Raw genomic sequence first — 12,814 nt, 5'->3', positions numbered from 1 at the left:
AAAGACTACTGGGGCTACATCAAAAGACTCAGGAACTGACTTAAAGGGGCTTCTCCTGCCCAAGGGTTATCAAATTGAGCATTAAAAAAAAAGACTGTGGTTGACTGAAACACATCAAATATATAAAATTCTATAAATTCATTAGGACACTCAAGAAAAAAAAAACTCATTGATCATCATTGGAAGTTTCTAGAGCAAAAACTCATTAAATTAAGAATTAATAAAGGTAAAGAATTAAGCACTGATTCTTCATTTCCTGGTCAAAAAGTACTTCAGGGTCACTAAAAAGGTTGATAAGAAAAGTTCTTCATTATGGAGACTTCAATGCAAAAGGAACGAGAGGATTATAAAATCGCCACTTTGCAACTCCTAATGAACTAATGGATCTAGGCAAAAATCATCCAAGAATGCTAAACCTATCAGCTAAATGTTTAACAAGGAACAGGCCAACCCCATCTCACAACAAAATAAATCTCATCACTAAAAGTGAAACAACCAGATATAATGTTGTCTCAGATATGATGCCTTCTGATTGATGCAATGGAATGCACACAGCACCACTTACAAAGCATTTTTGCCAAAAGCAGTAAGCCTGAAACAAAGAAATCTTCTAGTCTAGATCTAAACACCAGTATAGGAAATAAAAGAGATAGAGGAACAAGTTAAATGGTACCAGAAGGAAGTAATCAGCCAAATGCAGAAAGTAAGGCACTTTGAGAAACAAATGGCCCAATTTCTCCAATACCATGGTGTCTTACTCAGTTCAGGCTGCTCTAACAAAATATAATAGAATGGGTGGCTTATAAACAACAGGAATATATTTCTCATAGCTCTAGTGGTTGGAAGCCCAAGATCAAGGTGTCAGCATGGTTGGGTTCTTGGTGAAGGCCTGCCCCCTGGTTGCAGACAGCCATCTTCTTGCAGTGTCCTCACATAGTGGAAGGGGTGAGAGAGCTCTTTGAGGTCCCTTTTATAAGGGCATTAATCCCATTAATGAGGGCTCTAACTTCATGACCTACTCACCTCCCAAAGGGCCCACCTCCCCATACCATCACATTGGGGGGGGCTAGGATTTCAACATATGAATTTTGTTGGGGGACACAAACATTCAGGCCATTGTACATGGGAAGAAAAGAAAGAGCGGAAATTGTTGTAGAATAAAAAAAGACTTAAGAAACATGGCCATAAAATTAATTGTGTGGCTCTTGTTTGGAACTTGACTCAAAATAACCATTTTTTTAGAAAACCAGGGAAATCTGAATATGGGCTGGGTATTAGCTCATATTAATGCATTATTGCTCATTTTGTTAGAAGTGATAATGTCATTGTACTTATATTTTAAAAGTCCTTATTCGTTTTTAAAGTTATTTAAATTACATATGTAACTGTGTGCATACATATGCACATGCTTACACACACACTATTTGTGTGTGTACCCATATAAATACATACAAAACTTTTTAAAAAGACATTGATTCTGGGATGCCTGGGTGGCTCAGTTGGTTAAGCTGCTGCCTTTGGCTCAGGTCATGATCCCAGGGTCCTGGGATCGAGTCCCACATCGGGCTCCTTGCTTGGCGGGGAGCCTGCTTCTCTCTCTGCCTCTGCCTGCCGCTCTGCCTGCTTGTGCTCTCTCTCTCAATCTCTGACTAAATAAATAAATAAATAAATAAATTTAAAAAATCTTTAAAAAGACACTGATTCTAAGAGTGGAAATGTTAGGTATTGGTTGAAGAGCAACTTTTTTTTCTTTTTTTTTTTATGTTATGTTACTCACCATACAGTGCCTCATTAGTACCTGTCTTCTAAAACCCTCAGTTTGTTTCCTGGAGTCCACAGTCTCTCATGGTTCGTCTCCCACTCCGATTTCTCCCCCTTCATTTTTCCATTCCTTCTCCTAATGTCCTCCATGTTATTCCTTATATTCCACAAGTATGTGAAACCATATGATAATTGACTTTCTCTGCTTAACTTATTTCACTCAGCACAATCTCCTCCAGTCTCGTCCATGTTGATGCAAAAGTTGGGTATTCATCCTTTCTGATGGCTGAGTAATATTCCATTGTGTATATGGATGACATCTTCTTTATCCTTTCATCTGTTGAAGGGCATCTTGGCTCTTTCCACAGTTTGGCTATTGTGGACATTGCTGCTATGAACACTGGGGTACATATGGCCCTTCTTTTCACTACATCTGTATCTTGGTGTAAACACCCAGTAATAGAATTGTGGGGTCATAGGGTAGTTCTATTTTTAATTTTTTGAGGAACTTCCACACTGTTTTCCAAAGTGGCTGCACCAACACAAAGATAAACTCAAAATGGATGAAAGACCTCAAAGTGAAACAGGAATCTATCAAAATCCTAGAGGAGAACATAGGCAGCAACCTCTTCAACATAGGCCACAGCAATTTCTTTCAAGACATATCTCTAAAGGCAAGGGAAAGAGAAGCAAAAATAAAATGAACTTCTGGGACTTCACCAAGATAAAAAGCTTTTGCACAGCAAACAGTCAACAAAGCTAAGAGGCAACCCACGGAATGGGAGAAGATATTTGCAAATGACACTACAAAGGGCTGATATCCAAGATCTATAAAGAACTTCTCAAATTCAACACCCAAAAAACAGATAATCATGTCAAAAAAATGGGCAGAAGACATGAACAGACACTTCCCCAAAGAAGACATACAAATGGCTAAAAGACGCATGAAAAAGTGTTCGTCATCATTAGCCATCAGGAAAATTCAAATCAAAACCACACTGAGATACCACTTTACACCAGTTAGAATGGCAAAAATTGACAAGGCAAGAAACAACAAATGTTGGAGAAGTTATGGAGAAAGGGGAACCCTCTTACACTGTTGGTGGGAATGAAGAACAACTTTTTTTCTTCTTAGCTTGGTTACTAGAGCACAGGAATGGTATAGTATCAGAGACAGACACAGAAGCAACCCAAGACTTTGGTATTAGGTTAAAGGAAATGGGTAACTCAAAGCATTGTGCTCACAAATCCACTGACTGGAAAACCCCCATGAAAATAACTGGTCACTAAGGCAGACAGAGACTTTAAAAGTCTTGTCATAGGCTGGAAATCAATAGAGCTTCCAATCCAAAATTTTTCTTTCCAGAAGCTGGTAAGGGAAATTATCCAGGATTTCAAAATAGATTTGAGCTTCCTGAGTGCAGCCACCGTCTACTTCAGAAAGCTGGTGAAGCATACATGGTGGTTTTATTTAAATATTTTAACCTGTGAGTCATCTGTGATAAGAGAGTCTCTACCATGCTCTAAGATGTCCTATTAGGCTGCTCATTATAGTGAGAAAGAGCTGTGTTAAGGTGAGTTTTGATGGTGTTAAATAGTAAATGATGCAAATATTTTGTTTTTAACTTGTGCTTTTGGGGCAAGAAAATGTTTATATGCTGCATTTGAGCTTAAGTCACCCCATCATTCACTCAAAATGAGTGAAAAGTGTGCAGATGCAGCGAAGTGAGCACTGTTGTTCAAGAGTTGCACATGGCTCACCTACAAAATGAATGAGTGATGGTTCTTGCTCCTTGTGATGCCTGTTTCCGTACATTCATGAGTTGTTGGGTTGTAATTACAATACTTGAACTGATGAAATGTATAGAGGGCCCTTTTGCAATCATATTGCTTATGGCTTGATGTGAGTATTTCATAATTGAGGTTGCTTTAAAAAAAAAATGAACCTGCACCTGAGTAAGCATCTAGATCCAACTGAGAATTTCAGGAAATACAGAAGACCAAGGAGCATGTTAAACAATACCATGGGAAAACTTTCAGCAGAATCCGGCTATGGAAAACGCTACTGGACAAAGAACCCCATTTCTCCAACAGATAAATTGCAAGGAATAAAAAGATATGAGAGGTCTGTCAGTCTCTCTCTCTCTCTCTCTCCTGACAAATAAATAAAATCTTTAGAAAAAAAGATATAAGAGGAACCTATAAATTAAAAAGAATACAAGAGACCTATCAACAAATAATCACATATGGACCTTATTTGCATTCAAACAAGCAAACAGAAAAAAGTATGACATTTATGAGACAACTGGAAATTTATACATGAATGAATATTTGATTATATTAAAGACTAATTTAGATGTACAGGTTTCCCTCCCACCCAAAAGTAGAGTGTTGAACAAAACTATGACCAATAAGAAAACCAACAATCCAAGTTTTAAATGGCCAAATGACATGAACAGACATTTCACCAGAGAATATACAGATGGTTTATGACTTTTCCGGAGCCACCATAACAAAGCAACACAAACTTGGTGGCTCAAATGACAGAAATTTATTCTCTCATAATTTTTGAGGATAGGAGCCCCAAATTCAAGATGTCTGCCAGTCCCTGCTCTCTCAGAAGTTTCTAGGGAAGGATTCTTCCTTGTCTCTTCCCAGCTTCTGGTGGTTGCCAGCAATCCTTGGCTCACCTTGGCTTGTGGCAGTGTAACTCCAATCTCTGCCTCCATCTTTACATGACTGTCTTCCCTCTGTGTATGTACAAGTAGTCTCCCCTTATCCATGGTTTTGCTTTCCATGGTTTCAGTTACCCCTGGTCAACCACAATCCAGAAGCAGATGATCCTCCTTCTGACACAGTGTCAAAAAGTCAGTAGTAGCCTAACACTACGTCACAAGCCTATATCATTCCCCTCACTTCATGTCATCATGTAGACATTTTATCATCTCACATCATCACAAGAAGAAGGGGGATTACAGGACAGTAGGATATTTTGAGAGAGAAAGAGAATATATTCACATAACTTTTTTTTACAGTATACTGTTATAATTGCTCTATTTTATTACTATTGTTGTTAACCCCTTACTGTGCCTAATTTATAAATTAAACTTTATCATAGGTATGTATGTATAGGAAAAAATATAGCATATATGAGGATTTTTTACTATCCATGGTTTCAGGCATCCCTGGGGCTCTTGGAACATATCCTGCACAGATAAGGGCAGACTACTGTATGTGTCCAAATTTTTCCCTTCTTATAAAGATATCAATCATTAGATAAGGGCCCACCCTAATCCAGTATGACCTTATCCTAACTTGATTACATCTGCAAAGACCCTATTTCCAAGTAAGGTCACATTCACAGGTTCCCGGTGAACAAGAATTCAGAGGAGACACTATTCAACCCAGTACAGATGGCAAATAAGCACATCAAAGATGTTCAACAGAAATGCCTGTGTGGCTCAGTTGGTTGAGTGCCTACTCTCAGGGGCGCCTGGGTGGCTCAGTGGGTTAAGCCTCTGCCTTTGGCTCAGGTCATGGTCCCAAGGTCCTGGGATCGAGCCCCGCATTGGGGCTCTCTGCTCAGCAGGGAGCCTGCTTCCTCCTCTCTCTCTCTGCCTGCCTCTCTGCCTACTTGTGATCTCTGTCAAATAAATAAATAAAATCTTTTTTTTGTTTTAAGTGTCTACCCTCAGCTCAGGTCCTGGGATCAAGTCCATATCAGACTCTTTGCTCAGCAGGGAGCCTGCTTCTCCCCCTGCCTGCCACTCCTCCTGCTTCTGCTCTCTCTCTCTCTGACAAGTAAATAAATAAATCTTTTTTTTTAAGATACTCAACATAATTAGTTATTAAAGAAATGCAAATTAAAAACACATGCCTATTAGAATGGCTATAATAAAGGTAATAATAAACACAGACAATATCAAGTACTTGTAAGGACAACAATTTCTTATAAAGTTAAATACCCTCCATGTGACCCAGAAATTCCACTTTTAGACACTTTTTTTAAGTAAGCTCTATGCCCAATGTGGGGCATGAACTCACAACCCCGAAGTCAAGAGTCACATGCTCTACCAACTGAACCAGCCAGGGGTCACCTCTAGATATTTACCCAAAAGAAATTAAAATTTATGTTCCCACGAAAACCTATACACAAATGTTCGTATCAGCTTTATTCGTAATAGTCAAATTTGGTAATAACCCTGAAGTCCTTCAATGGATGATTGGACAAACTGTGGTACATCCATACCATGTGACTGCTTACTAAAAAGGGGCATAAGGGAACATTTTGGGGTGATGCAAATGTTCTATATCTTGATCATAGTGATGGTTATACAACTGTATTAGCTTTTCAAAACTTAATAGATGCTTAGAGTAAAAGAAGGTAAATTATACCTCAATAAATCTATTTTTAAAAGAATAGAACTGAGGGGCACCTGGGTGGCTCAGTGAGTTAAGCGTCTGACTCATGATTTCAGCTCAGGTCATGATCTCAGGGTCCTGGGATCAAGTTCCATGTCAGGCTCCACGCTCAGCAGGAAGTCTGCTTGAGGATTCTTTCCCTCTCCCTTTGTGCCTCCTGTCTCTCTTCCTCTCTCTCTCCCTTTCTCTCTAAGATAAAAATAAATAAATCTTTTTTTTTAAAAGAATAGAACTGAAGAAATATGTATACACACACACACACACACACACACACACATATATATATATATGTTGCTATCGATTGAATATGTACCCCCCAAAATTCATAATTCATATCTTGAAATCTCCAGCATGATGGTACGTGGAGGTAGGGCCTCTGGGGGTAATGAGGTCATGAAGGTGGAGCCCTCTCTTATAAGAGAGACCACAGAGAGTTCCCTTGCCCCTTCTGTCATGACAGGCCACAGTAAGAAGACAGCCACCTATGAACCAGGAGGCGACTCTCACCAGACACAGAACCTACCAGCACCCTGATCTCAGACTTCCCCAGCCTCCAGAATTGTAAAGAACCAATGTTTGTTGTTTAAGGCCCCCACTCTATGGTATTTTTTTTATAGCAGCCCAAACAGACTAAGACACAAGTACACAGGGAGTAGTGAGGATACAGATATAACAAGATTGGCCACGGGTTCATAATTATTTAAGCTGAGTGATGGGAACATAAGGGTTCTTTATACTGTTCTGTTTACTTTTATACATAATGCAAAATCTAAAATATATCTACCAAAAAGGGGGTGGGGGGGAAGTCTGAGGAATCCAGCCGTACACGTTTGTGATAGAATACAGGCTTTTCCACAGGTGAGACTTATAGTTTCCTTGGATGATTAGATAGATAGATGATAGATAGATAGATAGATAGATAGATAGACAGATAAAATATTTTCAAGCAAAGGAAACCTGTAGCTAAGGAATACATCATATGTGTTTATAAGATCTAGTTTTAATATATGTAGAGTAGCATTTTTAAGTTAAATGTTTCACAGCTTATAAAATATAATTATACTCAGACTACACCTCAGACCAATTACATTAGAATCCGTGGGATTTGGGCCTGGACATGGGCATATTTTTAAAGCTTTTCAATGATTCTAATACATACCCAGGGTTGACAACCATTGCTTCTGGAGAATAGTGATAAGAAATTCAAGCCTCGCACTTTAATGTGAGTACCACTTAAGTCCACTCGTTCCTTGAAGCACATTTCACCACCTTAATCACTCACCCAGCACAGCAACCTCGTTCACACCCTGCCCTGTCCTTATCCACATGGAACACTCCCTCTCCTTAAAGTCGCCTGGGGATCTTATTTCTTGTTTTCTTTCATGTGCTTCCTTCTCTCCAGGATGCTAAGTGGACATGGAGGTATCTAAGCAACTCTGTGCAACTGTGAAAGTGTATGTGAGTGTGTACGTGTGTGTTTCACAGATCGAAAGGTTACAGAGTACGGATTTCCCTGGGACATGGAAAAGCATAACAGAGAACAGGTCACGGAATCAATTCTAGAAGGGGTAGTAGAGTAAATCAATAAGCAGAAATGAAGTACAATTCAGCTAATGTCATGCTGCTAGCTTTTATAATTGGGGCTGCTTTGGAAACAGAATGTAGAAAAATATACCTAAGAGACTGGCCTAGTAGCATCTGTTTAGGAAGTTTCCTCTCCCTTTCTCGCTTTCTCTCTCTCACCCTCTCACTCTCTCACCTTCTCTCTCCCTTAGACATTAAATAAAAAGGTTTTCTTAAACTTAGGCCCATGGATTTCAGAGTCTATCCCTAAAATTCAATGCAAAATTCTGTGCATATTTGCACACTCAGGCGCCCCGGATGCTTTCATTTTTGATCCCAGCCTGGCAGGCACCATAGCTGTTTCTACACATGAAAAAGAGTTGACTTGATCCTACCACTGCTTCTTTTCATTTTTTTGGCACTTATTTTGGAATCTGCCCTGTCCTGATGTCCGTGGCTCTGGCTATCCGCCCTTGCACTGCATGCTCATGATTGTATCTTAAGTTATAAGCCATTTTTGGCTACGGGGATTCCCACACCTACTCATCCTGGACTCTACCTCCCCTTTGTCTTACTTAGGTTGCCCCACTCCCAGCTTCCTGCTGCCGGGCCTTCCAAGTATAACCTACTCACAAATGACTGCGGCTGAAAGCCTCAGATCTCTGTCCCCAATCATTCTTGGTTATGTATTCATCTGGACCTTAACAGTTTGACCAGCACAGAATGATGAGCAGAGAGGTCTAACTGGGGAAAAAAATGGTCCAAGTAGGAAAGCAGCAGGATATAAAACTGAGCTGGATTAAGCTAAGATCAGGTGGCAAAGGTCCTTGACATAAGACTGACAAGGTGGATAGCCCTCTCCCATGGGAAAGTGGGGAAGCACTGGAGATTTTAAAACTGGGAAAGTGACATGATCGAAATGATGCTTTAGGCAGCATTTTTGACAAAAGTGTTGTTGTATGTAATATTAATTGATGTTATACGACAAAGAAGTCCTGTGGTCAATTAAGTTGGCTTAAAGAAATTTAAAAAGATGTTTCTTTACTGCAGGACTTTTCAGATCCTTTAACATGCTAACCAGGTACCCTGTGAATCTTTAGGAGGGATCTGAATGTTCCCTGGTTCCTCAACTTGCATTGGCACAAAATCCTCTCTTTAAAAGGGAACATGTATCAGGGCTAACGTTCCCCAAAGCACAATCTGGGAAACACGACTTTAGGAAGATGAATCTGGCAATGGTGTACAAGAGAGGCTGAAACGAGATGGAAGTGGGCTGGGAGACTGTTGGCGGCAAAGCAGCTCTGGTGGCACAGCAGCCCACACTACCACCTTGGCAATGAGAATGAAGCAGAACAGGCAATTCAAGAGTTTTTTGTGATGAACAGGGGAGACTGAGGTTAAGCCTCTGGTGGGAGGCAGAAACTCTGTCTTATTCTTCTTTTATCGCCTACAAGATAGCATTTCACTGACAGCTCTGCATATGAGAGAAATATACATACTTGCCGACCATTACTGTATTTCTAGCACCAGGGATTTGATAAAATGATTTTTTCTGTTCTGCTTTAAAAGTAGTTTACCTGATTTTTTAAATATATAATTAGCACAATTTGCAAAACTAGATCACCATTCATCTCACTGTTCATCGCAACTGAAGAGGGGACTGGGGGCTATCTAAACAGTTTCTTTCTATCCACTTAAAAGGCGGATTGTGTGTTTTGGTGACAGCATGGAACTGAGGGCTTTTGTATGAAAGAAAAGAGGAGAGAGAGAATAGAAAGGAGGAAAATAGAGAGGGAATGGTCTATTTCAGGAATGTTTTGATTTGTTACTCAGCCCCCTCCAACCAAAAAAAAAAAAAAAAAAAGCTTTCAAAGATATCCTTTGGTCAATGCTTACATAAAAAACAACTCAACATTAACAGTTAACAGATTCACTAGCCAGAGAAATCTGACAGGTAAAAAGTTCCCAAGCACAATTAGGGGGAAATTTGCTTGGTTAATCAGGGTTTACAGAGTTAGTACCCATGGCTTTAAAATCGTAATGTCATAGATCTCTCAAATGAAGTTAAGTCAGTTATAACAAGTGGTTCTCCCAACACTTGACATTAGCCTCACCAGTCCGGTCACATTGCCCCTGAAGCAGAGTGGTTCCCTGTAAAGGCAGAAGAAGCCTGGTTTCCTAAGAGGATTCAGGCAGCCCTGAAGGCTGTCCTGAAGACACCATCCATGCCAGCAGGATCAGCACGGTAGCCAGGCGTTCTTAGGCAATAAGGGTAACCTCAGTTCAGACAGAGCTTGACTACACTGGCACTGCCCCAAAGGGAAAGAAACATCTCTTTCCAAGGCTGCTGCTTTATTTACATAAACCTACAGACAGCAAAACCAGCATATCGCTCTGTGCCTCTGTTTCCTCATCTGTAAAATGGGGATGATAAAAGCATGCACTTCATATGACTGACGCAAAGATTTAATGAGTTCATACATGTAAAATTCTAAGTACAGTGCCTGCCAAAAGTAAATGCCCACTGTTAACCGTTTTTATCATTATCGTTACTATTTTTATTATTTATTAATACATTATCAAAGCCCACCAATCTAAGAAGGTACAACTATATAGTGGTTGGCAGAGGGAAGATATTCTTATGGGAGCACGTAGAGGGAATATATTCTTATGGGAGCATGCCGCATTTGCCTCAGTCAAATCTACGTCTTTCTTACGTACACCCTCAAAGCTCATTTCCTCTATGGAAACCTGAGCATAAAATCCGGAGTAGGGTCCTTCAAATACCCCCAGTAAAAGGGCAAGGCAGCAAGGAGAAAGGACTATGGGGGGGAAATCCTCCCAAGAATAAGAACCAAGTCTTTTCCACCTTTCAATGAATTCCCAGTCTAGTGCAGGGCCTGGCCCAGAGGAGACTGCTCCGTGAAATTTCACTGAATTGCACAAGAAGAGAAGGAAGAAGAGATTCCTAGCCTTCCTTGGCAGATGCCACAACCCTAGGCAGTGGAGGAACTGAGAGAGATGCTGTTATCTACAGCACAAGTGGGTACGCAGCAAGGTTTTCATTCCAGGGTCACCTTCTCTCACATCGGATGCAAATTCTTTACTCCCTCCGGACGGCCTTGGCCTTCTGTGTTGTCACAGTCAAGAGCCAGCCACGTGCTGTGGCCAACGCATAGCAGCACAAAGAAGTGCTTCCCTCCTGTCCGAGGTGACTCCCCGAAACGGCCTGGCACGTTTGCCTTATCTTCTGGGCAGCATCTTCACCCTTTAAAGAGCCCAGATAGCCTTCTACCATCGAGGATTAACGTGCAGCAGAGCTTGGGTCAAATGACTAACGTGGAGAGAGATCTCAGCTCTCCCAGCTCTCTCGTGCATCGCCGATGGGGATGTTACTGTGAAAAACAGTCTGGCAGTCCCCCAAAAGGTTAGAAATAGGGTTAGTATGTGATCCAGCAATTCTACTTCTGGGTCTATATGCAAAAGAACTGAAAGTAAGTGTTCCAACCGGTATTTGCACACCAATGTGCACAGCAGCAGTATTCACAGCAGCCAAAAGGTAGAAACAACTCAAGTGTCCAGCAACAGATGAACGGATAAAAAAATGTGGTACATCCACACAAGAGAATATTATTCTGCCTCAAAAAGGAATTAAATACTGACAGATGCTACAGCAGCACGGCCTGGAGAATATGATGCTGAGCGAAATAAGCTGGCCACAAAGAACAAACGTTATAGGATTCCACTTACACGAATCAGCCTGAATAGGCAAATTCATAGAGAGAGAAAGTACACTGGAGGTTACCAGGGAACTGGAGACAGGAAGGAGGGAAGAATGGAGAGCTATTGCTTCATGGGTACAGAATTTCGGCTTGGGGTGCCGTTAACTCCAGAAATGGAGGGCGGTGGTGGTTGCAGCACGCAGTGAATATGATTGATGCCAGTGACTTGTACGCTTAACGTAGTCAAAAGGGCAACGCTTGCACCACATATATTTTAGCACAGTAGAAAAAAGCAATGGCTTTATTTGTGTTAATGCTCATATTCCAAGTGAGAAGCCATACCAGAAGCAGAAGCAGCTCAAGGGCATCTTAACAGGAGGCCCGAGAGAACGGTGCCAGCAACACCTTTCTTGTTTCTGCACAACGATGGTGGTAGGTCCACGTGCTGGTCCAACTTTTGTCTCATTCTCATCAGATGCCGTTTTGCTGAGCTGCAAGGTGGCATGTATGATCCATGACTCTATACAAAAGATCTCTGGGGTCCTGGAAAGTGAATGAGCTTAGCATTTGTGTTAGGCAGGAGAGGATGTTCCAAGGACTGTGGGTGGAGCCAATGTGTCTGTTGCCCAGGGTTACAATGGATGGAGCCAAGGAGCACATTCCAAATGCAGAGTCCTGAGGACGCCAAGATGCAAGTTGGTATAGAGCCCAAAACATAGATTCCCCAAGTCTGAAGGGTTAGCAGAAATGTAAAACCAATGTATGAAAGTAAAAAGTGGAGAGATGCAGGGAAGCTAACACAGGAAGGGAATTCGGATGGGCCTGAATTAATACAGAGCTGCCTGCCTCCAATTTTTATAAGATTCTCATGCCTGATCTTGCACTTAAAGGTCTGAAAAGAACACTAAGTTTAAGGTGTTTTGACATTATAAACCACAGTTATTAGGCTCTTTTAAGAACATTCCCTTTTAAAGAGAAAAGTTACCTGGGAAACTGACAGGAGCTGTTAGCAGAAGAAGGGAAGAATCAGGGCATGTCAATCTTTTCTCCTCTGCAAATGATCTATAGAAATAGCAGCATCCCTCAGACGTAATAAAAAGAACTTAGAGGACACTTTCTTGTAGGCACAGGGACTTCAGAAATGGAAGAGACGACAATTATCTATTACCTGACAACTGGAGAGTAGATACTGGAAATTGAACATTACAGGAAATAGACGTTAGTATCTGCTCTGGAAGCCCCGCCTCCAGAGTGACCAAGCCCATGTGGCAGCTGTCCAGGTCTGGCTGTCCAGGTCACTGTCCTAAAGGCTAAGAGTGAGAGCAGGCAGAGAAAATGGGGACAGC

Source organism: Martes martes (assembly GCF_963455335.1).
Source record: "Martes martes genome assembly, chromosome: X".
Classification (NCBI taxonomy): domain Eukaryota; kingdom Metazoa; phylum Chordata; class Mammalia; order Carnivora; family Mustelidae; genus Martes; species Martes martes.
This window is presented reverse-complemented; position numbering follows the sequence as displayed.